Raw genomic sequence first — 26,414 nt, forward strand, 5'->3', positions numbered from 1 at the left:
TACCCTATTACTCATCTGTTGTAGAAACAGAGATTAAACAAGACGAATAACGTTTGATTCTACACACAACAGCGTGCGCACAATAATTGTTTTAATTGGATGAACTTGTTTTTATAATCGTTGGAAGTAGGGCTGCACAATATTTCTTAATTAAAAAAAACAAACAGGAATTTTCACCAGATGACTTCGATTCCTCCATTAAGCATCCCCGAATGATTGAGGTGATTTTGTAGGGAAACTGCATAGGAAATAAATAATAATACAAAAACCCCCTGAAATGTCTCTTTAGTCTGATGACTTTTTTGAGTGCAAACCATCCTTTCTTGAGCTTTAATGCTGTAAAGATATTTTAAACAGTTAATTTGACTGGCTTGGCGTTGCACTGTCCTGCGATGTGACTTTTGCGCATGGGCCCATTTGCGATGACGATGCTGAAACGATATATTGTGCAGCCCTACGTCTCGCCACATTTTCTTTTCTGTGCTGTCGCCTCTTGCTGAGGACAGACGCCACGTTATCTCTTTCTCCCTCTGATTAGTCTGTGTTGTCGCTCAGCCGCGGATCTATTCTTACAAGGTGACAGCAGAGCCCGGGGTCAGTCCTGACTTCTGGACTGGGACCAGACCGGTCTCCAGGGAAAGGCCGATGCTGGTGGAGTCTAGACGGGGAGAAACTGGCTGGGTTCAGACTAACAAACACACCTTCAGCCTAGGGCTGGACGATACGGCCCAAAATGTTATCGCGATAAAAAGTTTCATATCTTTGGATATCGATAATATCAAATCATTATTTCTTTCGAGTTTGAAGGCTGTTTGAAGGCCCGCTCAGGGACACGTTGGTGGATGTCGCCGGCAGCACGTAGAGCAAATGTTTTAAATCCAACCAAACCCTTTCTTTACATTGGCCGCTTTTATTTTCAACGCTCACGGCGACCAAAAATCTGTCAAGCGCGATGGAATTATTTCTGGGACGCGCTGGTTTCAGCTAATATTTCACAGGACAGTTATTTCTTTATCTGTGCGTGTTTTCCCCTCGTGGGAGAAGGAGGGAGCCAATGAAAAGCAGAGAAGGGGCGCTGGATTTATACTCCTACAGGGACTATATTCGTGAGTTGGTGTTTGCGTCGCTCTGCTGTTACGCTGGCGGAGGGATTTTGCTGTGTTGTCGGCCCTCCGCTAACTTGAACGGGGGTAAAGTAATTCAAGACTTTCCAAATGTTTCCAAGTGTCCGAGAGCAGCACGCACTTTTTAATTTTCAGTTTGTCCAGCACCTTAAACATCAGCGCTCTGCTGGGTGTGAATAAGCTCGTTTTTTCTTTTATTGACCGAACGGCATGTGATTCTGTCAGACTCTGTCAGACTCTTCATCCTCGTTTCTCTTTTCTGTTCCGTTTGTTCTCCTTCTCAGTGCAGAAGCACCGTCTCCCTGAAAGCAAAGTTTAAATCTTGATTTTTTTTCTCTTCATCAGCACCAGAACTAACTTTGGAAGAGCATCAGCTCACATTTTGTGTGTTTTATAAAACAGCTCGCAAACTCGGGCCTTTCTTTCTCTTCCTTTTCTAGTCTGCAGTCGTCTTGTTTTCTCTGCTCGTTTCTTCCCTCCTCTCCTTCGTCTCGGCTTTCTCTCTCCTGGGAGTGTTTCCAGACTTGGAGGCAGAGCTCAGGGATATCTCTCTCTCTCTCTCTCTCTCTCTCTCTCTCTCTCTCTCTCTCTCTCTCTCTCTCTCTTCCCCCCCCCCCTTTCCTTCCCCTTGTTTTTCACCTCCATTTCTTCTTTTCCTCCCTGCTTCTCTCTCGGAGTGTGTTTCCAGTCTCAGAGGCCGAGGATCAGATTACTGAGGGAGTCTCGGAGGCTCTCTGGCGAGGTGGCAGTGGTGCAGGAGGGATGGAGGGGAGGAGGTAGGGGAAGGAGATCAGGTTTCACGTCTCCAGCGCTCTCTCCTCTGTCTGCCTCGCCTCGCCTCCCTCCTCCTCCTCTTCCCCCCCGGTGGCCTGGAGACAGAGTGGCTGAGCCAGGGAGGAAAACATGCAATCCTCCCCCCTCCTCCTCCTCCATCATACGTCCACCCTCTTTGCTGCAGCAGATAAATAAAGGCAGTAAATGGGGAGCTGAGCACACAGAGGGACGATTCTTCACCTCCCTCACCTCCCCCCTCCATCCCTGCAGGGAGGTTTTATATCCTGCGCCGTGTCTTTTCATTCCCCTGGATGTGAGGCAAAGGTGAAACTACTTCAGGGAGACTTTAGTTTCTCCACACGGCCGAAGCCGAAGGATCAGACCTGGACTCAGAAATCAGTAAAACGTGTCTGTGGAAGCGAAAGCGGAGAGGCCGGCTCTAGTCCACGTGAAGTAGGAAGACACTTGTAGCGTCTGCAGCGGCGGCGATAGTCATCTGCACCCTGTTCCCACATATGTTGAAATGTCTAGCAGGTACAGAAAGGTTTGAATCCGTGTAGTGGAGGCTGGCAGCTGGTAGTTGTGCCTGTCCAGTGCTCCAGACTTACTACCTGCATTTGTTGCACTGGTTTCATTTAGGTGCACCGCAACCCAAATATTTCACAGCACCTTCATATTCCAACCTTCTGTCTAGGTTGTCCAAAACTGCGATTAAACTGTAGATTAATTGTCCAGATTCCGTTGTCATCTTTGTGTGTTAGACTTGCTAACCAATCACAAGTGCCATGCTCCTCCTCTTACGGTCCTACTCACCAGTCAGAGCGGCCGCGGGGCGTGCACATTTTACAACAACAAACGAACGGGAGGAAAACGTGGCGTTCGGGCGATCAGACACAGGCAGCGGCTCAACTCGCACTGACCGGAGCGTTTAGCCGCCCTACGTTGTTGACGTGCTGTTAATTTGTGTTTCGTTCCGCTCGGTGCAGCCTACATATCCCACATGGAGCATTTCAGAATAAGAGCGTTTGCCTGCCTATTGTTGCTGACTTGTTCAGATTTTGTTAATTTGATTTTTGTGCTTCTGTCATGTTTCGGTAGGCTACGTAGTTTTAATTGTTTGTTTGTTTTTTGTCTGTTTTGTTGATGTATACGTTCGGGAGTCTCCACAGGGTGTTTTATCTTGAAAATCGACCGGATTCTCTCTGCCGTTCTGTGTCTGACTTCCTGCCCGGTTCATCTGCTCCGTGCTGCTTGACGTGGCTTCAGTCAAAAATAGACTGGCAGTAAATATTGAACTTTAACAGAACTTTTTTTTTAAATAATCACAAATTGAATCTGGCAGAAAAATTGCTATTAGATTTTTTTTTCTTCCAAATCGTTCAGCCCTACTTCTGTCATTTCCCAAACATAGATATGTAAATGATTGTAAACAGGAGCCTGACGTGCGCCACCCGAAAAATGTAACTACACATCACGGCGACGCCGAGGACAAGAAGAGTGATTGGTCGGCTTGGTAGCGTCGTGTGCTTTGAAGCCAGTTTTACTAGCGGCCAAACAACCCGCAACATGACTCGCTTCACTAACAGAGTTTGATCCATTGGGTCGATAACATTTGGAAAGTCTAGAAGAGTCGCACGATAATTATTTAACCCCCATTCAAGTCAGCAGAGGGCCAAACGGGAAGGAAACCCCACCGCCAGCCAGCGCTTTGGCGGAGTTACTGCAAAGCAACCCAGACACCAACACACTTGAAGTATAAATGTGAGGGTCCTTGCGTTGCCAGTTTAAAATGATAAATCCAGCGCCACTTCGCTGCTTTTGATTGGCTCACCTTCTTCCGCCAGTGAGTTTTAGGGAGAGCACGGACACAGCGATTCGGCCGACAAAAAATCGTCCTGCAAAATGTTTGGTTCCAGTTGGACCAAGAATTTTTTTTTTTTTTAGTCTCACACGGCAGATTTGTGAGCGCACGTTTGGAGCCCGGCAAGACGCCGGTGGAAACGAGGGAGGGGAGTTTGTCGTGTACGTAGAGGAGCTGCTAGCAAGAATTTATTTCCTAACGTTACTCCAACACAACAAACTCCCGTCTCCAACTCTGACTCACGTTTCCGCCGGCGTCTCACTGCAACAACTCTCCTCTCACGAGGAAACAAATGGCATCACCGGGAGTCAGACGCCTGGTGTAACAGTCTGAGCCCGTTTTAGCTTTTTAACATCCTTCCAGCAAAGAGACAATCAGGCGTCAGCTCTCTCTCTGCTCTTCAGTCCTTCAGATACAAATCTCAGGGAAGTCGGGGACTGGATTGATGGGAATTAGAGAAATGCATTTTATAACTTTTGTCCCACAAGCGCTGAATATTTGGATTGATCGCATCCCGTCTGTCTGGATTCTCAACTTTCTGAACCAACATATGTGAAAACAAGGCCCAGTTTAAACATACAGAAATGACTGTCTAATGGTTTTGTATCTTGTTTGTTTTGGAGTTTTTTTTCTCTTTTATACGTTTTGATTTTTCTTGCTGAAAGCACTTTATAGATTTCGTTCGTCCCCTGAGATGAACTGGTCGATAAAAGCATCAGGAAAGCTTTACAGCTGAAGTTTCCAGGTTTCTTGCCGTTTTCCTTTTTAACTTAATCTGCAGATTATTACCTTGTTAATTGATTAATCATTCGGTCTACCCTCCGTGACGTCCCACAGCCCACACTGATGACTTCAGATGTTTTGAAACTGATTGTAATCTCTGCAGCCAAACAGAAAGCTCTCCCATGATGCCTTCCTTCTCTGGGCTTTCGGTTGAAGGTCGACGCAGCCTCCTTGTTCAGCGGCTCCAGCTGTCCTTTAATGGTATCGATCCCTGCTTTAAATACACCCAGTGAATAATTCAGATCACCCGACCACAGTGGCTCGATGGTAGCGGAGAAAGCGTTCCCCTCCTCCTAATGGAGGGAGTGGGGGGGGGGGGCGGAGGCGCTGCCAGGATCTATTTCAAGTCAAACCTGCCTTTTTTTTTTCTCACCCGCCACACATGAAAATGTGATTATTTGCGGCCGTGTGTGTGTGTTTTTTTTGTTTCTGCGCGGTCACGTGACGGCAGCGACTGCATTCCTAGAGGGTTAAGAAATGTGAAGGGTTCGCCAAACCGCAGGAATGAAATCAGATCTTTATATTTAGAGAGCTCACAACTTTACAGAACAACAGGGAATAGTGTTTTGACTGTAGTAAATAACTCAGCTGTGTTTTGTCTGCAGTCTCGTCCAGCGTTTGTCCCCCGGAGGTCAGATCGGGCCGGCCGCAGCGACACGCCATTTCCTTCTCTGCTTTACAGCATTTTATTGAAGTGGTAAGAAATAAAACCCGATTTAGGACATAGAATTACATAAATCTTAAGGGCTGCAAATTATTTTCATTACCAACTAATCTGCCGATTATTTTCAGGATTCATCATATAGTCCAACCTGCAAGGCAAGTTTATTTGTAGAGCACATTTCAACAACAAGGTCATTCGAAGTGCTTTACATAAAACATAAAAGCAACAGGGAAATATTAAAAAAAAGTTTAAAAGCAGCATGGGGAAATTGAAAAAATACACGTTAAAAAATACTAAAAGTTACAGTGCAGTGTTACAATCAGGGTTAAAAGAGTTAAACGGAAAATAAATACAGGCTGAGGGGTTGAGCAAATAACTGAGTTACAGTTATTTTGAAAAGAGAATAAACAGAGAAGTACACTTAAACTACTCTCTCTAGCTAGTCTGTACTCACGGTACTGTACTCTGTACTGTACTCGGTCCACAGCAATCTTTGGGTCCACCGAAACTCCAGAAACCCTCGGACACTATAGAGAAACCAGGACCGCTTTGATCCAGTTATACTCTGGACCCACCTGCACGTTTACAGGTGGACAGAGGTTCCTGCAAATCACTCAGGCGCGAGATTTAAGACCACTTCCTTCACTCTGTTCAATCTGACTCTCATTATCTTTTCACTCAATTCTCACCATGTAAATATTTAATTAAAAGCAATGGTAAAAAGAAAAAGACAAAGAAAACAGGACAGTAAAAGTTACAGTGCAGTGTAACTTATCAATCTACTAGTTAAAGGCAGCGGTAAAAAGAAAAGTCTTCAGTCTTAATTTAAAAGAACTGATAGTTTACAGTCCAAAACCCAAAGACTCTTCATTTCATCATAAATGACTAAATAAGCTGCAGTTTCTCACGTTTAAGAAGCCGAAACCCGTTCATTTTTCACACTCTTGCTTGAAAAAAATGACTGAAACGATTAATTGATGATCAAAATAGTTGTCAATTAATTCTCTTTTGATCGATAAATTGACTAATCGCTGCAGCTCTACGCCTTTTAACCACGACTTGCTTCTTATGTAGGGCGACTTTAACTTAAACCACCCTGGTTTCTTTGTGCAGACGAATCAATCTATTAGAATTATTTTACATTTTTTAAGAGAAATGCACCGATAGCATTTTTGCCTGGCCGATTCTGGTTTTCTTTCTTTCTTTATTGGCTATTCTCTCTGGGGTCCATTCATCTCTGTGTTCATAATAAGCCTTGATTATAGACTTTTACATTTCCTCCAACACTGCGGCAGGTTACAGGACCTTCTCTCACTCAGACACATCTCAAAATAAAAGCTTAGGCTACTGGACGAAGCTGTTCGGCATCGATTGAACACTGATTGAGGAAGCTTAACTACCTGTCATTAAATGCAAATCTCTGCAACATATAAAGACAAACACGAGCTCAAAACTGAGTAGTGCAGGTAGAAATCTTTTATCAAAGTCAAACCAGTAGCTTGAACGGAGAGCGGAAACCTTTCAGGGACGGTAAAGTTGAGCCGTGGCGGTCTTGAGCCGCCAGGCGTCCCGGTTGTATAGAGTTCATTGATGAGGCGGGATTTTCTTTTCCTTTCTCACTAATCCTCCTGCCTTATAGGCGCAGTGATCCCCCTGAAGTGACGTGGCCCCTGACCTCTATCCCTGACCCCTGAGTCCTCCTACCCCCTGACCCCCGGACCCCTGTCAGCTTACCACTAACAGAGCCGTCTCCTCCCCGTCCGGATTAGACCGTCTGACCAGCTTTACTGTGATTGGTGGTCGGCCGTTGAGCGGCGAGGCTGAATCTGCTCAGATGAGATGAAATGTTGGAAAAGCAACTTTTTTTTTTGCGTTCTTCACGCGGGGTTTGTGGAAATGAGTTGATGAGAGGGAACGAAACACTCGACACTGTTTGTCTGAAGAGATGTTTGAAAGCAAGATGGCGTCTGTCAGTGTGTATGTTTAGAGTCTGGCTGGTAAACCTACGGTTTTCTGTTTTCAGCCGTCCGGCAGGCTGCAGCCAGGAGCAAATATCATTCCAGCCCTCAGACCTCATGGCTGAGTTTTCCCACTGCGCCTGTGAAAGCAGCGCCGTTCCCTCCCTCCCTCCCCGCGTCCTCGTTTCTGGTCTTTAATTTCAATTAGCTCTGGCTGCTGGTTGACTTTGATGGCATTAGCCTCTCCTCCCGGCCTCCACACTCGTCCCTCTGCTCTCGTCTTCCTCTGTTGGTTTTGCCAAAGCCCGCCCAGCTTTTAACTGCCGCCCGGCTTTTAACTGCTGCGATCAGAGTCGGAACGCTTCGCCTCCACTTCCTGCCGGCGTCCAGCCCGCCGTGCAAGACACTCATGCCTGCTGCCGCTGTTTTTGGGTGAAATGTAGGAGGGCCATCCTGCTAGCAACAGACAGTAAAGTTTCCTACCCACTGGACTAAAAACTAACACAGACGGGGACGCAAACCTTCAGGGTCATGGTTACACCCGGGGTCGCTGCCTGCCACTGTAGAAATGTATTTCCAAAAATATGTTAAAGCAGATGTGCTCACATGTGGAGGTGGTGACGCGTATAAGGACGGGAAACAATGGGGAATTTATTTAGCTGTAAAGTAGTTTTTTTTCATTGGTAACGGTGTCGGATACATTTAAACAGGCTCGAGCAGGAAGCACGTTTGCTTACGAGGCTTTCAGATGAACAAGTCAGAGTGAAGAATGGTTAAAATATTTGAACAGAGGTGCTGCTGTGAGAGCAACACATTTCCAGAAGCAAGCAAACTATGAAGTAAACAAACCCCGTCACTGATTCGTCAGTAAATATATTGTCCGTCTATTAATTGATTAGTTGACTTTACGTCACGCTGCCTAAGTTGCTTTGTGCAATAAAAGGCAGAGGTGAGGTCTGTAAACATCCTCCAGGTTCGCCCAACAGTCCAAACACATCTTTTCAGCCTTAAGTCTTCACCTCGGCTGATGAACCTCCGGGACACGAGCCGAGTCTGCTGAGCTCTGTCTCCTCACAGCCTGCATACCTCCGCCTGCCCTCCTACGTGGGGACGACTTGTTTCGCAGCTTTTCCAGTCGGACTGTGGTTTCACACCTTCATCCGACACGTCGATTCTCCAGCGCAGGAATTTACATTTAACCACCAGCCGCCTGGGAGCAGTTTATGCTTCAAAACAGACGTGGAACTCAGCCAGCAACTGCATGCTGCCAGACTAACGCGTGGTTGAATTTCTGACACGCCTAAAATCACTGGGTTTTACATGGAGAGAAAAATAACCAACCTTTGCTTAACAATTTAACTAACTGAATGCACCTTTACATGACAGCAAAGTATCTCTCACAGGACTGCCGCAACCCATTTAGTGCCATTTTACATCTCGGGTTTTAAAGAAAAACATTTCTAAAATGCAGAATTAATATAAATAGGGGAACTATAACTACAGCTCAGGCATAACATAAGCTGTTAGTGTCTTTTCTATGGCAAGAAATAAGAAGACAAGAACTGTGACAGAAGACATAACATGAAAGAAGCTCAGGCCCGCAGCGTTGGTTAATATCTTGAACAGAACCTCGCTAGACGACATAATTAGCCACCACATTGATGTACATGGGTAACTGGCCATTACAGAAAGTCATTATTAACTTTACTGGCCTTCGTGATCTTGTGTCTGTGGACTGGATGCACAGACTTTCCGCTGAGATGTTGAAGCATTGACGTGTGATTGTTGTAGGCTAGCTCGGTGTTAAAGTAGACGCGCTGTTTGGCGTTTTCATGGACACTTTCTGTCTCTCTCTTCCCGCTCTTTGCTGTTACTGAACCGGTTCCTGCTGATACCAGTGAAATTCACCTCGTTTCCTTTCTCTTTCCTATTTGACGAGGCGGCGCCGTCGCTGCAGCTGCACTTGTTGTCTTCCACCTTCGCTACCTAGCAAAACTAGCACCGACATGTTTTCAGATTTTCGGTGCCACCTAAATGTGTCACTTGAAATTTCATCTGGTGCTTCAAAACAGACGTAAGAAACGTCATCAACGTTCACCGCAGTACCAAATGTCGCCTCGGTTTCTCTCTGTGTTTACCAATCCTGCAGTAATAAAGGCTACTGCCAGTCAGTAAAATAAGAGCATTACTCTGCTGCCTCTGCAGGTTTGGAAAAGGCCACAGAACAAATGTGATAATTTTAAGTACAAGAAGAGTTGGGGAACGAGCTCAAACGTCTGGAAAAGTATTTGTTTTCCTGCTCATAATTTAAGCGCTGGAACAGAGAGTCAGGTTCCACTTGTGCTGCTGTCCGTCAGCTAGATCTCGTGTCATGTTTTAGAGCCTGCAGATGTGAGAAAAGGAAAGTGAGCAGCGAAAAAGCAGAAGGAACGTCCAGTGAAGATGAGGTCAGTGTGGAGTAAGACGTTCCCTCTGCGGCTTCCTGTTTCCCGGCGTCTCTCTCACTGCTGGGTTTCCTTTAAATAGCAGAGTGTAAACAGCCCAGAGCGACGGCACTGCTGCTTTTACTGAGGCTGGGCTGTTAACGCAGGGAACTCTGGGAAATCATCTGACATGACGACAGGCTGGTTCGTTCAATAAAGTATTTTCTCCGTTTTATTTTTAAGATTTTCAGATTTAAAGGTGCACTGTGTGAGAACAGAATGTGAAGAAGCAACGTCTACGTGTTGCAGGGGTTAGCATGATAACCAGCTAGCCTCTGCCCTTTCCTGTGCTGTAGTTACACATTTAACCTTGAGAGGCGAAAGTCCGGCAGTACAGCTTTAATTCGATGTATTCTTACTCTTATTTTTCTTATTAAAGGGGCTATATGTAAGTTTTTGATTTCATTTAATTTTCAGGTTTTGTGCTGAAGCCCATCATCAGAACAGGTTCAGATGATGTCGAGTAAGAACAGTGAACATCTGAAAGGCCGAAAAAACACGGAGAGTCACGTTAGCAGAGCAGTTGCTAACGTTATCCGGTGCAGAATTGTGTCGCTTTCCACATTATTTCACCAACTAACTCATGTTGTTACTATCATGTGTACCACAGGTGAAATGTCAGTGTTGATTTAGCCTGCAAGAAATGAAGTAACGGTAAAAAGCAGATGTGGAGCGATTTGTTTACTAGCCTAACTTATAGTGATTCAGCACGGATCCACAGCTGTTTGCTTTGTTTTATATACATCTTCTCAGTCGCTGTAACTAACGTGACCCACATAATATACAACACTGCTACAAAACGTTCACAACAACCCAGAGGAAGGAAGAGACGTCACTAGTTACAGTAAAGTCACTGACTGCGGTCTGACTGTTATAAAGAGTGACACAGTCTCGTTATAATATTCAGTCCAGCTCACCAAACGTTTCGTTATCATGTAGCTGTGCTGACGTCGCCGAGCCTCCGGAGACGGATTCACAGATACTAAAGATGGTTACTGAAAGCAGCAGGCGAGCTAACGATGTAGCACGTCGGCTAAATGCAGTAAATGTACCGCGTATCATGTAATGGATTAGTTCAACCTGCAGCTGATGAAACTGTTACTGTAACGTTAGCTGAGTTTCCAGCTCTGTCTGTTGTCCCTGCCTGCCTGTAGACCCCGTCACTCTGCGCCGGTGTTGATCTCTGAGACGGGAACGTTGAAGTAACAGAGCCTGATCACATCTGAAGAAAAGCCGCAGCCTGCGTTTCTGTTTGTATTGTATGTATTTCTGTATGAAAGCGGTTGTGTTTCAGATTCTGCTCGCTCACGAGTTCAAGCGAGCACGCGTACGAGCACACGCCTGGTAGCGACCTCAGCACCGCACCGCTAGTGGCCGCCGGAAACTCCATCATGGCCCTTAAACAACAAAATACAACCGCACACCTCCTTTCTCTCTTTCACTGAATTAATCGCCTCGTTAGCCGAAACATCATAAAATAACGATTTAATGATAATAATTGAATATATTGTAAATAATACCAAAATGCAGAATATTTGCAGTTTCCAGCCACTTAAATGTGAAGTTTTTTCAAACTGTTTTTGATATTTTATAGAGGAAAAATAATCAATGATGACATGAGTATTGTAAATAAGGTTAAGCAATTTTTTTTTTTTAAGTGCACAGGCAAAAGATAAATCTAGGTCATTGTTGGCTCATAAGGGCATTTTTTAATATCTGATAGACTCTTTTGACATGTGACAGATTTTTCCATTAAGCTGATCTGTGACATTTTAAATGAAAGTCGTCGGCGGGTGGAAACACCGCTTCTGTCCTCCCACCACCTTTTCCAGCGGTCGAATGTTCAGCAGAAGTTTAAAATTAAATGTGGTTGTTTCTAAGTACGCCTACATCCGATGTCTGTGAGGAACAGATCATCAGTCGGCTGCTCGTTGTTAACGTTTACATTTATTCAGCTGACACTCAAAGGGAAACGTAGGGAAATACAATATTAAGATGCATAGAAATAACTTCTAAAACAAAAGCTGAGCAGCTCACAGAAAATAAATCAAGGACAGTTTAGATTGTTTAATCCTCATGCTGCCAGTTAGTTCCAGCTTCCAACTTTTCTCTTTTTAGTACGGTTAAAAGTTGAATGTTTTTTATATTAACTTACCTTTACACAATTTAGAAACATGTCCACCGTGACCTGGTGCAGAAATCTTCACCTGAATGCAGGAAATTGTTTATAAAACCGTTTAATGTTTGAAATGTTCATAAAATTCAGCCATGAAGATTTCATAAAAATAAGGTTAAAGTCTCGTTTTCATAGAGCTGCAACTATTAGTCGAGTAATCGATTAAATGGCAACCACTAAATTAATCTGCAACTATTCTGATATTGGATTCATCGCTTTTTTAAGAATAAAATGTCTTGATTTCTCTGATTCCAGCTTCTTAGTCGGAATATTTTCTGGTTTCTTTCCTCCTCTGTGACAGAAAACTTAATTATTTCAGAGTTGTTCACATTCAGTGTTTCCTCTATATGCAAATATTCTGGCTGTAAATGTACGGTGTCTGTTACAGCGCGTTAGCTTCTCAAGACCAAGAAAAGTTCCCACCTGCTTGAAAAGTGAGGCCGGTTAGCGCTGAGTTAGCGAACATCTCCCCTTCAGACTGCGGACTGATTAAATTTATTTTTCAGTTTTCAGTCTGAAAAAGTGGTTTTGAAAAAGAGAAGGACGGAGGTGACCGGAGGAGCTGAGGTTAGCAAAGCTAATCAGTGATGCAAACTCGTCCTTTAAAGCCGATGAGGAGACGTTTCTGTTTGGATTTTAATGTGCAAATAAACTGCAGCTCAGAAGGGAGGAGGTTTCTCATGTTGCCTGTTTTTTATATTAATGTCTACAGACAAATGTCAGAAGCTGTGAAATGAAGACACAAACATGAACAGTCGTGTCTATAATGATTCTGAGGTCATATTAACAGGGTTTCAGGGGGTGATGCCCAAAACAGGCTGTGCCATCACTGTAAAATCACTGTGGAGCATCAGAACCAACCAGATTACTTTCTCCAGATCTAAAGCTTGGAGTTCCTCCAGCAGACTGATCTGTGGCTGTTGGTTATTTATTATCTGCTCTAGCTTTTCCAACTGTTTGTTCAGAGATATGGTGAAAATAACGGCCCAATCTGATGTGAAATTACAGATTTGTCATTGGAAAACGTAACATTTTCTTGGGGGAGGAGCCCCAAACCCCCCCGACCAACACCAAAACATTCATCTAAAGCTCACATTAAACTGTGAAAACACTGCAGTTTTAATCTATTCTGAGGTGCATCGCTGGCTCATGGACACGAGCGATGCTGCTGAGACATGTTGTGTTGGGCTTTTATATTCAGGCAAACCTCCCTGCTCCAACTCCATCCTAGGAGGAAGTTCATTTGTTTTGTGAAATGTGACTATTTCTTTCGTGGGGGTGCTGTTTGCTGAAAAAAATCAATTGTTATATGTTCATATTGTGAATATACTGTATACTAAACCCAAGTACACCTGTACATAATACTTATGTACTCCTGCATCCTTTGCTCTCACCGTTTGTTTGTTGTTAATCGATAATGAAAGCATTGTTATCGTCGCTGCCCTGTCGTCTCGTGAGCAAAGTGTCTCGTCGTCTCGCTGAAGAATAAAAGACTTGAAAACACAGATGTGTTTTGCATAGTGTGGTTTTTATTCTGTTTTATTTATTTGCAGTGTTGGGGAGGGTTTCACTCAGCTGTTCACATAAAAATAGCAGCTCTGTGTTTGTCCTCTTGCTCGTGTGTGGGAGAGCAGGATCTGTTTTTCCCTCCGTCTGTCTCTTTTTCTTGGCAACGCCTCTCCATCCATAAACTAAAGCTGTTCGTGTGTGTGTTGGACGGAGAGGCAGCAGCTGTTTTTTAGCCAACCTCGTGACCGCTCTCAGCCCCCGTCTCCGGACATCTATTTTCTCCCGGTCTGTTCTATAATAACTCGCCGGCTGAATCCCCACCGCTGCCGTTTTCTCCTCCCATGGGCTGAAGCCGAACGCTCTCTCGCTCTCTCTTGAGCTGCTGGTCAACTCATCAACACAGTTTTCCACACTGTCTCCAGTTCATTTTCCAGCTGAGTGTTAGTCTTGGCGGCGGCGGCGTGGTGTGAAGCCGGAGGAGGCGGGTTCAAGCCCTCCACCCCCTCTCTGCTAACTAGCTGCTCACTGCTGACCCTGACCTTTGACCTCCGGGAGCAGTTTAATCCTGTTTTCACCACAGACGGTATAAAAGAAGCGGACGCAGTCAACATGACGTCACCCCGTTGGCTTGTTCACCGTTTTGAGCTTTGAGTTTGGCATTTTAGTCCACTATACACCTTTTTTTAGTAGTTTATTTTCCTTCAGTTCGTCTGTGCGTCTGTAGATTTCTATAAGAAATTGGCTGTGTAAATATTGATTTTCACGAACCAATGTGTGGAATTTTACATCTTTTGAAGTTATTTCTCATCCTCGAAGTCTAAAATCTCCTACAGACCCCAAACCTTACAGTTTTCTTCCTGACTATATTCTGAAAGATTTTACTGAGGGGTTTGGTCATTTGTCAGTCACAGCCTGGATTAGTGAACATTTTGTTCCAAAAACACGGCGAAAATGAATGTTTTTGTTACTGAGAGATCCTAAATCCCCTCTGTAAAAACATTTGAGTCTGATGTGTCAACAAAATAAAACCATAATTTTGCCTGAAGCTGGTGTTCAGATTTAGCTTCTTGAAATAGATGCAAATCAGCACATATGTCAATAGATACTGTCTCATTTGCATATTTAGACATAATATTTCAGAAAACCTGTAATAATAAAAAAATATTGTCTCAATGTGAGTTATAATCCTGGAAAGTTTCATGATGTTTTTTTGAAAGGTCAGATTAACTGTTAATGTTGACGTGTAGCTTTACAGTTTAGCTTGACTGTTTTATTTTGGTAGTTTGGCTGCCGTGTGAGCGGCTTCCTGTTCTGTTTGCCGTCTCTACAGGTCACTACATAGTGGACTATATAGTGAGCGCGCCATCCGAATGAATAGTGATAATTATTATACCCTTTATAGTCCATCAATGTATCCCAGAATGCATTCTGAAAAGTAGTGCACAACCGATGGTCACCAACCAAGCCCTAAATACCATCATGCTTTGCACTGATAGAAAAACCTGTCCATTATCTGGTTGTCCGACTGGAATGATGTAACTAACGGCGCTGAAATAACGATTGGAGTAGTGTGTGACAGTGTTGTTCACTCACTATATAGTGCTCTACATGCACTCCCTGCATAGGGAGTAGTGAATGAGTGGGGGTTTCGGCCGCAGACTCTATAAACCGCCGGTTGGCGTTGACTCTGGCGCTCTCTGGGTGTGAATATTAACTCCCCCCTCCTTCTCTGAATAAAGCCTCCTTTGAGGAGCTCTGAAAAGGCCTGTGTGTTGGAGGAGGCTCGGTCCGTCGGCCTCACTGCTCCACTTATCTCCTCACAAACGGCGCACACTGATCTAATGACGGGCCAGAGTCGGGCCCGGGAGTCCTGGAAGAGGTTCTGGGAGTCTTAATGGTGGATCTGTTGTTCTTCAAGGAGGCTTTAGTGAACTTTAGAGGACGCAGGGTGCCTTACAGGGTCCTTCAGGGGGGTTGGGTTTTTAAAGAAACTTTTATAGGATGCTGCCTTTTTAAATGATCCGTAAGGTGGACTTTTAAAGGGGGTCTTTGAGCAGGGCTGGGGCGATTCATCGATCCGTTGATTTGACATAACGTGCGTTGGCGCGTCGCAGTGAAGTGCTGCGCCCGGTGTAAGCAGGGATTCCCTCGCTTTTGACCGTCTGAAGTCTGGGAGGATTTTAGACAGACCTGACAATGTGGAGCTCTCTGGAGATTAAAAATGTCACGATGCAAAATCTTCCCTGAGCGCTCTGTCAAGACGGCGGCGTGTTTCAGGGTTATCAGCAGCGTGTTGCTCACTGAAAAACTGAAATGTACCGATGTGTTGGTTTGACCGTCCTCGTCGTCTCTTTACAGGTCGGAGGTTATGATGTGACCAGCTTCCCCTGCTGCAGGACTACACTTCCCATGGAGCCGTGCGCCGACACGCACACTGTTCTACCATGGAGTCACCAGTCGGGTATGGAAACACACACTCAGAGCGTCTGCAGGATGTTTATTGTGGTCACATGAAAAACATTACAGACACACACGCACACAGAAAATGTAAACAAACGTTATTTTTTGTGGAGGGGCACCGGTGATTACTCCTTTTTAAAGCTTGATTACCCCGCTCCATCCCTCCTGCTCGTCAAGGAGATTAACCTTTGACCCCCCCGGGGCTGAAGGCAGAGCTGGCCAATCAGGAGGCTTCCTGGTTTTTAATTGCAGGCTCTGAGTGGGTCATTTGAGCTGTCTTCTGGTTTGATTAATAACCACAGAGCAGGAAGAGCGGTGATTACGCCGAGCGTCTGTGTGTGTGTGTGTGATATCGGTGAAGTAAAGCCTTGCAAACAGAAAGTGTGTGTGTGTGTGTACAAGGTGATGTCATGCCTCGACAGGTCGACTGCTTGTAGTTTCTGAGGGTTGTTGTGGCGCTTTGAAAGTCAGCTGCGACGTATTTTCTGGTTGAAACCACAGCAGCGTGTCAGAAATCTTCTTTGCTTCCAGAGAGTCCTGGAAAGTCTTTACAATGACTGGAGTGTTGTGAGTTCCTCAGCCTTGAAAGGTTTGATCTTGCGTCTGTACGATCAATCGATTAGTTCTTTAACGTGTGACAGTAAACTGAATATCTTTGGGACAAAACAGGACGTTTGAGGAAGTCACTGATCTACATTTTATAGACCAGACAACTAATCTAAAATAAAAATAATCATTAGGTGCAGCGTAGAAAGACTGATGTACTTGTTTTATTATTTGATTTAATTCTAACGTGTTGGAAATGTTTTATATTTCTGTATAATCCGTTTACTCTCCTTACTGCTGGACACACATGTGGTCATTAAACTTTGATGTTCAGTTCACTAGCACAAAGTTCTTACTCTTAAAAATGGTGAATTGTTTCGGCTCTCCTCCCGAGACCTGCAGACTGGACCCGGGGGGGGGGTCTAACCAGATCCCCGCACGCAGTCGGATCTAATGTTTTATAACGTGGCGTACTTTTAAAAAGTCTTTATAGATGTTGTTTCTTGGCGTTCCGTTTCCTCATCGTGCCAGGCGCTGTAGGAGTACGTGACTGCATGCTGAAACGAGGTGACTCAAGCGTCTGAGTTTCAGAGCTCGCTGACAGACCTTCAAACAGAGCCGGCCAGTCTGCAGCACCAAATCACTCCCATATGTCCCTCGGCAGCCCCCGCCGCCCTGCACGCCTTCCCCCAAACACTCTGCAGCCCGGCTCGGATCAGATCGGCCTGGATGTATGTACAGGAGTCAACGGCACTGAGATTTTAAATACAAAGAGGTTTAGGCTGTGCATCATGCAGCTTATTCAGGTCTACTTTTCTGCTTGACACTGATGCACAAGTCGTATCAAGTCGTTGTGCTGCCCTTTCTCCACCTACTGATGTATTTTTAGGCCAGTGGGAATATTGGGTTTGACCCCTTGGGGTTGCTGTAGCTGGTCTGTGTGGAGTGCAGAAGCAGCAGATCAAGACAGTGAAGTTTGCAGCTGTTCTTTTTATTTCACACAGAGCTCAGGAAACATGTGTCACTCAGGATGTTCAGCATGTGAAGCAAAATGTAGTTTAGGATAAGATTGTATTTTCGCGATCGCGATGCTAATGTCCGTTAGCACGTTAATGGAGATTCCCATTATATGTTAGCATTGAGCTAACCGTCAAAGCGCTATTTAATATTATGTATCGATATGATGGGCTGGAATATTAATACAGTATTGTGGAAAAATGTACAACTATTTATTTCCGTATTGATTTATTGTCACACCCCTACTACAGATTATTTCATCCATTCACAGGGTAATTGGTTTAAAAATACTTTCGCTTGGCGGCCCCGGAATCTCAACCATCTGTGTAAAGCGTGATACTCCTGCGTAGGGTCTACGTGCGTAGCCGTGCGTAGCCGTGCGTTTAGACTTGTGCGTTGGCGTCTCTGTCGTTCTGCAATTACACCGCCAAACGCTACAGCTTCCTTGTGTTGACTTTTGCTGGCCGAGCAGGCTGACTTCAGGTTTAGCCCTCATGGGGGTAAAATTGTATATGTGCTGGGCAATAAAACAATGATAATTATATTAATATTTCAATAATGTTCAATATATCGTCAATAAATAATATGAATAAAAAAAACTAATATTTGGTTTAATTCATTTGAATCACAAACAAATTAGCACTTTTTCTATTAAAATATTTATTTTGTTGAGGAAAAGGGACTGAAAAAAGATTTACTTATCATATTTGTTGAAAAAGATTTTATCATAATAGTTTTAAACGTTCTCCCTCAGACTTGTGAAGTGATCCACTGTTTGGCATAGAGTGTTTGTTCCGTTCTGGCCATAAAGAAAAGTTGAACCACATAATCAAACATCAGGTTTCTTCAGTTTTCACTCAAAAAATTTGACATCCTGATATTTATCGAATGATATGAAATGTTTTTATAGTGATAACATTTCTGTGCGACTAGTGTAGCCTTTTCAAATGTGTTACAGATGCAGTGGCAGTACTTCTCTTAAATCACACTTTACTCAGATCGCTGTACCGCTTCAATCCCAAACTCACGGACTAACCATTCGGGGGAACAATAACAACAAACGCGTGTTTCTACAGTTACAGCTCAGAACTGAGCCTTAGCTTTGCTAGCCTTCATCTCCGCTATCAGTCACGATTTACGTTAAACGGTAGCTTGTTTGGAGCCCGCTCCGTGGTCATTCTGCTCAGACCCTGAAACTGTGATTCTGTTGTGGTCGGCTGGTTCAGTTTTACAGCAGACACTGTGTACGGAGCTGCTGCTGTTTTATTCGAGCTTGAAATGATCCCAGACTTTGGACGCTTCCCGTCTTTCTCTCTCTTCCTCCGCTCTCAGTTATGTTTGCTGGATGTAGCAGACAGTGGCAGCAGTTTTAGTCCCCCTGTGAAGTGATTAATATGTAGAAATGTAGGAGTGTTTTGGTGTTGATGTTATCTTCGCCGGCGCTCCCCCAGCTGTCGGCGGTGTTAATCAGAAACTCTCCAGACGGGCTGTAAATTCCTCAGACACTCCTCTGACGGCTTTATGAGTCAAGGCGGCGAGCTTTCAGTCACGGCTTCACTCTTTGCAGTTGTATCAGGTTTGAAAAAAAACATAGTGGAAATTGTCTGAGCAGGTGGATCCATAGCTGAATTCAGTTTCTGAGCAGCTGTGAAGTGAGAAAGGTCCGACTTTAAAGATATATTTAAGGTTTGTTGTTTGTCTATCAAATGTCAGAAAACTATGAAAAATGTCCATCAGTGTTTTGTCCACAACCCAAAATAGATTCAGTTAACTGTCACAGAGGAGAAAAGAAACCAGAAAAGATTCACATGTAAGAAGCTGGAATCAAAGAATGTGGTTTGTTTTTGGGTTGTTTTTTTTTTTTTTGGAAAAATGACTCTGAACGATGAATCAATTATCAAAACATCAAAAAACTAATAGATTAACCAACTAATCGTTGCAGCTCTAATCATCTAGTCCAAAAATAATGTAAGTAAATAATTTCGACCTTTTCTCTGATGTGACGCAAACTGTCGTCGAGACGGTCGGCGGACGTTTTGAACATTTTACCTTTTTGAAACTGAAGCCTGGAAACTAAACAGATTTCAGAGCCACAGTAAAGTTTGTCTTTCGCCTCTCCTTTTATGATTTCCTCCCTTTATTTTTTCTTCTTCTCCTTTTTCCCCTCATCCGTAACTTTCTATTTCTGAACGTGCGCCTGTGGACCACCGGTGTCGTCCGCGCTCGGCTCTGCGGCCTGGCTGTAGTTTCAGAGGTGACACGGTGGATGAAACCATCCGGCCTCCCTGCGCTGAGTCCAGTCTCTGACCGGACCACCCACCCGCCAGAACACACCGGGCCAGTGTTCTGTCTGCTGCAGTTGTGTTTTAGTTTCCACTCCTTCATACTGGGATCAGACCAGTGCAGACTGCTTGGCTCTGCGGACGCCGGTGACCTCAGGCTTGGCGTGATGAATAGATAGATAGATGACAGCTGGTTAAAAATGACCGACAGCAGATGAGGGTGGGAACTTGACGAGCTCAGTGTGTGGAGGGCGGGGCGTCAACGGTAAGCTTCCTTCAGATTGTAGCCGCTGCTTCGGCGAGGACGCTGTGAGAGCTGTGACTTCCTGCAGCGTATAGCAGGAAGGGGGTGCGTTTGTTTTCCATTACCTGGTCTCCACATTCCAGCAGCGGTTGGAGGAGCGGGGAGGGCGAGGCTCACTGCAACTTTAGGGCAGCAGATTGTAAACACGAGGCTGAAACGACAACTTGAATAGTCGGTTAAGAGAAGATTAATCACAAACTATTTGTTATAAAGGGTTAATTGTTTATTATTAAGCATCAGTTAGAGATGTTTAAATTTTCTGGTTCCTGCGTCTCCAAAGAAAGGAGTCGCCACTTCTCTCTGCGTTACGTCTGCTTTTCTATAACCGATTAATCGTTCAGGATATTTCTCTGTTTCGGCTTCATGGTAAACTGAATATTTTTGGGGGTTCGGGGCAGTTGTTGTTGATTGTTAATTAATTAACAACACAGTATATAGATTAAAGCAAGATGACGTAGGATTTGGTGTTTTAGTGTAATTCAGCGCTGTTGCAAATGACTGTACACATGCATTTGTTAGGTTTACGTTCAAAAATCAAAAAACAAGTCGGCAAGAACAAAATTGTCTATTTTCCTCTAAAATGGGACCATAATTTACTAAATGAACATCATGCTGTGTTGAAGAAGAATTGAAACTAGCGACTGAGACCATAAACTCATCAGGAAAGTGTTTACTGTGGTAAATAAGTTTTTGATTTTACATATTTCAGCGTGAGCCATGATGTTGTTGCCAAGAAGTAACTTTATTGTGAGAGATGTGATTGGACACTGGCTCCTCCCCCAGAGGATTAGGAGCATGAAACTCTTAATTTTCTGCTTTCTAGAGACATTTTCCGCATCAATTTATGGTGGAAATGTCTTTATTTAAACGAAGGGAAACAAAATTCATGTGGCCGGTGACAATTCAGAATATAAAGATATTATCAAATATTGTCTCTGAGGTCAAACCTGCTAATTTAGGTTCATGAGTGACGCAGAGAAGACGCCAACGTCAACGACTGACCCAGCGTGAGCCGGTGTTGTTCGCCTCCTCTGAAACCTTTTCCCCAGTGTTGTTTCTGAACCAGGAGCTGGGGTTCTGGTGTTCTGAGCGACAGCAGGCGCTAACTGGTTTAACTGGGAGGGCTGTGTGTGAGTTATGGTCATAATGCTGTTTTTATGGTCTGAGTGTGTTTGTTTTATGAGTCCGCCGTGGGACAGAGACAACGCTGTGATGGATAGACCTGTTTCTATGGCGAACGGAGTGATTAAAATCACCTTCAGGGAACCCCGTCCGACCGCTTTATTACTTTATGACTGTGAGAGCGGCCTCAGCGTCTGCGTGTCCGCCAGCGCTGTGGCTTATTCCTAATCAGTCACTGGCTGATACTGTATGCCTTTTAGTTTACACAGACGTTAAACCTGTGTTGCCCCTGTGGATGCTGGGTAATTTGTGCTGCTGTAACAGGATAAATGAAAGAGGGGAAGCTGCTGAGGTAAATGTTTCCCCTCTGGTTTTGAAGCTGCAGCTGCTCAGCAGATCTTCTCTTAGCCGCTAATGAAGTTAGCCTTCACTGCTGCCCACACAAATAAGATGAGTGCAGCTAAAACGAGGCTCAAACACTGCCGGGGTTCAATTCCCTCTGAGGCTGACAGCCCAAACCTGCGTTACCTGACGGATGTTATTCCACTTGAACTTGAACCGGTGTCCGGTCTTTGTGAGAGTCATAACTTGATTTAAAACCACAGATGACACGGACTGAACAGTAAGGACGGCAGCCGAGCTGTTTACATTATGTCAGCCTAAACGCGTTAGCCTTCGGCGTTTAGCGGACGTCGGCCGGTGCACAGATCGGCGGGCGGCGCGGCAGTGCTGTCTCAAACTAAAATAATGTTAACGCAAAGTTCTTCCAGACACGACTCTTACTGTGCTTCTTTTCAGCGAGTCGAGGGGGAGCTGTCGCCGCAGCTGCACTTGTCGCCATCTTCCACATGTTGGAGCCCCGTTAACTACGGTTTTCACAATTTTTGGTATTGAATTGGTACCGAAGTATCAGTTCTTGTTATTGCATATGAAAGATCATGTTAATATTGCCTGTAAAACCATCACACGTTAGAGCCCGGAGTAAAAAAGAAAAAGTCTTATTGATGTGATGCGATTTATTTAGATTATTATAGATTATCTGACTATTAACCGCTTAATCCTTTGAGCTCTGTATACATTTATTTTTCACATTGGTTTACATTTCCTTGTAAAAAATAGTTCGTACTAAACATTTAAATTTATTAAGTACTTTAACAAGATCCAGAGACGATCTGCATAGTACAGGTATGATTTATTTTAAAGATAAGAACCTTGGGAGTGAACCTGTGGTTTAAGAATCATCCTCTAAATGTTGTCGTTAACAAACTCCACTGAAGAAGAAGAACTGGTGGGATTAAATGAAGGAGGAGGATAAAGAGGAGGAGGCAGAAGATGCAAGGAGGAAGAGGCCCGCAGCGCCGCTCACCGTGGCTCCGGGTATTCTGGGTATTCTTATGCTAATCCATCGCCGGGGATGAGGTGCAGAGCAGCCAAGTAACAATGGCAGTGGAGCCAGAAAGTCTGGCCTGCAGTCTCCCAGGCCCTGAAAGGCATGTCGGGCAGAGCGCCGACACCAACGGGAGGCTGCTGCGGCACCCAGAGGCCCGCCTGCAAGGAGGGGCCCCTGGAGGGGACAGGGAACGGGGCCAAGATGGGGGGAGAGAGAAGGGGAGAAATGAGAAGAAGCAGGAGGAGATGGGGTGGGGGGGTGTTGAAAAGCAACAAATATAAATGGAGGAGAAAGAGGAGGTAAGATGAAGAGAAGAAAACAGCAGAGAACCAAGCAAAACATACAATCCTGGAAAGGTGATGTGTCGGAGAGGAACGAAAGGAAATGTCAGTAAAGAGGAAAAATTAGACGAGCGAGAGGATGTGCTGCGCGACTTCCTGACTAATGTGCGTAAGAGCGCAGTCTGATGGGCTGCTCGTGTCGTGTCACTTTCACTCGGCATCTAAACAAACAAGACTTTCTTTATAACTGCAACGATCTCCTGATCTCAGTTGATCTAAGTCTATAGTAAAACGCACATCACGTGACCATTAATGTACACTGGGCATGTGCGTGCCGGTGTAAACGGGAAGCAGGTCGTCTACTCCGCAGCTGCAGAGTAAAGTGCAGAAACGCGTTAATGTGTAAAAGTGACGTACATGAATGTGAACCAAAGAAAGAGTTGCACTCAAGGTCCACTTACACGCTTTGCGGTGGGGCTTTTGACTGCATCACACGGTCTTCATCAGCAGACCGTTAGCTCGCCTGCTGTTTCCACTAAATTTTTAACCCAACATTGATGAGAAGGTCACAAAGTGCTCAGGGCGCTGGGGAAGTTTGCTCAGATAACAGTAGGTGTTCAATCTTCATCTGCTGATAAAGTCCGAGTTAAAATCAGAGTCGTTTACTAAAAACAAATTTCCAATTTCCTGCTTCTTAAATGTAAGGAATTTGCTGCTTTTCTCTTTTTAAATCTTTAGGAACGGAGTAACTTCGGGTTGAAGACTGTTTTATTACGCTAACCGATTAAATCATTAATTGAGAAGCTAGGGATGAAACAGGAAAAACAAACAGAAATGCAAGCCGTCCATGCCTCCCTCCTCCTCCTCCTCCTCCTCGCGTTGCTCCGGCCCAGCTGTCCCCTTAATATTCTGCACCAGCACCGATCCAGATCTCCCTCATTACTGCATTTATTTGTGGAGCTCAGTCCTGCCTGTCTCTGCCGATCCTCCAATCAGGCCTCCGTGTCGTTTATTTAGTCTGCCGCCGTTCTTCCAGAGCAGGAAGTGGAGACGCATTAAGGCTTGATTATTGATGTCTGGCCCTGTAACCCCCTCTACCTCCTCCCCAGCCAGGTCTAGTGTTGAGTTTGAGGACACGAGGAGCTGCAGCACAGAGTTTCCTCCTGAAAGATTTTGATATTGTAAAACCTTTTCCCAACAATCCCAAAGCATTTTCAGAAACTTCTATTTATTTATTATTTGAACAATTAGACCTCAGGTTTGAGTGATGCGTTGCTCTGTGAAGCCGCAAGTCGTGTCCTGAGCCTCAGAGGTTTCGGTGTGTGTTATTTTTACTTGGCAGTAACAGGAGTAACTGAGCTCAGTGGGAAGTAGAGGTTTTTATTAAACCTCAAAACCTTTTTGAGTACAACAAAAATGTGGGCAGAGCAACAGGCTGGAAACATTCAAGCAGCAACACTGCTGCAGACGGGTTAGCTTACTTTAATTACCTCTGTTCGGCCAGCGTGTGATGCACTTTACAAACTGGTTTGCGTGACCTGTCGTGTTACCACATTGTACAGCCTCCTCTTAGCAAAGACGCTGTTAGAAGATCCAAACACCGCCTGTATAAAGAAGTGGACGTAGCCACCGTGTTTTGTGTACTGCCGTTTTGAAGGAAAGCGTTTACTGAGGGAATAAATCGGCTGAGAAGTAGAAACATTTTCTCAGAGACTTCTATACAATCGCACTTCTTTCTGCATTCTGCTTATTTTATTCAGTATTTCTGTCAAGCTTAAAGACAAGATTTCACACGGAGGCACTGAGAGGTTTATTATGTCAAATAACAAGTGGACCTTAAGTTTTTTTGGTCAAACTATTGTTCAGTTCTCTCTACCAAACCCTGTGGGAACTGAACCTCTAACCCCGTCAGTGTGGCTGCCGTGCTCTCCATTAAAGTGGCTAAGACAGATCCATGGGCTGTAGTAATAAAAGTAATCACGGTAAAGCTCGGTGCATTTCCTTTATTAAACTCTCCTTACAGAGTGCTGCAGCAGGCACCAGTCACGGCAGGGTAATATCATTTTACGTAATAGTTTTTATAGCTGGCTGCCTCTCCAGCCAAATGAAAAGTTATTATACCCAACAAGATAGAGCTTCCATAAAAGCCTTTTAAAGAGCTCTCTTTCTTCTTCATGTCTTAGCCCACTGCTTGGGTTTCTATCCCACCAAATTTCCCAGCATCCCCGGAGTGCTGTGACCTCAGATTCCGTCCCCTGGGGATAGGGGTCCGACTACGGCTCAGTGGTTCCTCATAAGGGCTGTTTATTCTGCACAGGTGGGACCCAGTAACAATACCTCCTTTCATTCCTGTCACGCTGAACGCTGTCACGTCCAGCTAGCCACAGCAGCTACGCTACATTAACTGAGGAGACGACCAGAGACCAGTGTGCAAAATAAACTGTCCGCAGGTTTGAACCCCACAGAAGACGGAACACACATCATCCATCTCTGGCTTCAGTCAGCTGTCTGATCTGTAGTGGTCATTGGTACTTTAACAGAACTTAAAATACCAATATGGCGCCTGTTAGCTCACACGGTAGAGCACACTTCAAAAAGTAGCAAGACAACAATGTCATGATCAGAAAAATGTAGTACAAGTATCTGCAGTAAAAGTAGTTTCTGCAGTAAAATGTTTCCTGTGACAGATATCTGATTTGTTTTGACACTATAAAAATACTGATGCATACAAATACCTAGTGTTAACTACTTTATACCCGGTTAGCTAGTTGTAATTATTTAATATCTGGTTAGCTAGTTGTAACTAATTAATATCTGGTTAGCTAGTTGTAATTATTTAATATCTGGTTAGCTAGTTGTAATTATTTAATATCTGGTTAGCTAGTTGTAATTATTTAATACCCGGTTAGCTAGTTGTAATTATTTAATATCTGGTTAGCTAGTTTTAACTAATTAATATCTGGTTAGCTAGTTGTAATTATTTAATATCTGGTTAGCTAGTTGTAATTATTTAATATCTGGTTAGCTAGTTTTAACTAATTAATACCCGGTTAGCTAGTTGTAACTAATTAATACCCGGTTAGCTAGTTGTAACTAATTAATACCCGGTTAGCTAGTTGTAACTAATTAATACCCGGTTAGCTAGTTGTAACTAATTAATACCCGGTTAGCTAGTTGTAACTAATTAATACCCGGTTAGCTAGTTGTAACTAATTAATACCCGGTTAGCTAGTTGTAACTAATTAATACCCGGTTAGCTAGTTGTAACTAATTAATACCCGGTTAGCTAGTTGTAACTAATTAATACCCGGTTAGCTAGTTGTAACTAATTAATACCCGGTTAGCTAGTTGTAACTAATTAATACCCGGTTAGCTAGTTGTAACTAATTAATACCCGGTTAGCTAGTTGTAACTAATTAATACCCGGTTAGCTAGTTGTAACTAATTAATATCTGGTTAGCTAGTTGTAACTAATTAATATCTGGTTAGCTAGTTTTAACTAATTAATATCTGGTTAGCTAGTTTTAACTATTTAATGTCTGGTTAGCTAGGTTTTAACTAATTAATGTCTGGTTAGCTAGTTTTTAACTACTTAATGTCTGGTTAGCTAGGTTTTAACTAATTAATGTCTGGTTAGCTAGGTTTTAACTACTTTATACCCGGTTAGCTAATTTTAACTA

The 26,414-nt window shown here is 44.0% G+C and overlaps 1 protein-coding gene across 5 annotated transcripts in view; it reads left to right on the forward strand.

Annotated features, from left to right (window-relative positions):
• The window catches only part of LOC123980102 (bone morphogenetic protein receptor type-1A-like), a 60,374-nt gene that overhangs the window by 5,724 nt on the left and 28,236 nt on the right, over positions 1 to 26,414 (forward strand). For 4 of the 5 annotated variants that reach the window (XM_046064328.1, XM_046064332.1, XM_046064331.1 and 1 more), the window contains exon 2: positions 15,691 to 15,793. The gene's annotated coding sequence lies outside the window, so the exon portion shown is untranslated. Of the gene's footprint in view, positions 1 to 5,147; positions 5,240 to 15,690; positions 15,794 to 26,414 lie in introns of all 5 variants that reach the window. The other variant, XM_046064329.1, reaches the window with a different exon arrangement.

Source organism: Micropterus dolomieu, linkage group LG12 (assembly GCF_021292245.1).
Source record: "Micropterus dolomieu isolate WLL.071019.BEF.003 ecotype Adirondacks linkage group LG12, ASM2129224v1, whole genome shotgun sequence".
Classification (NCBI taxonomy): Eukaryota; Metazoa; Chordata; class Actinopteri; order Centrarchiformes; family Centrarchidae; genus Micropterus; species Micropterus dolomieu.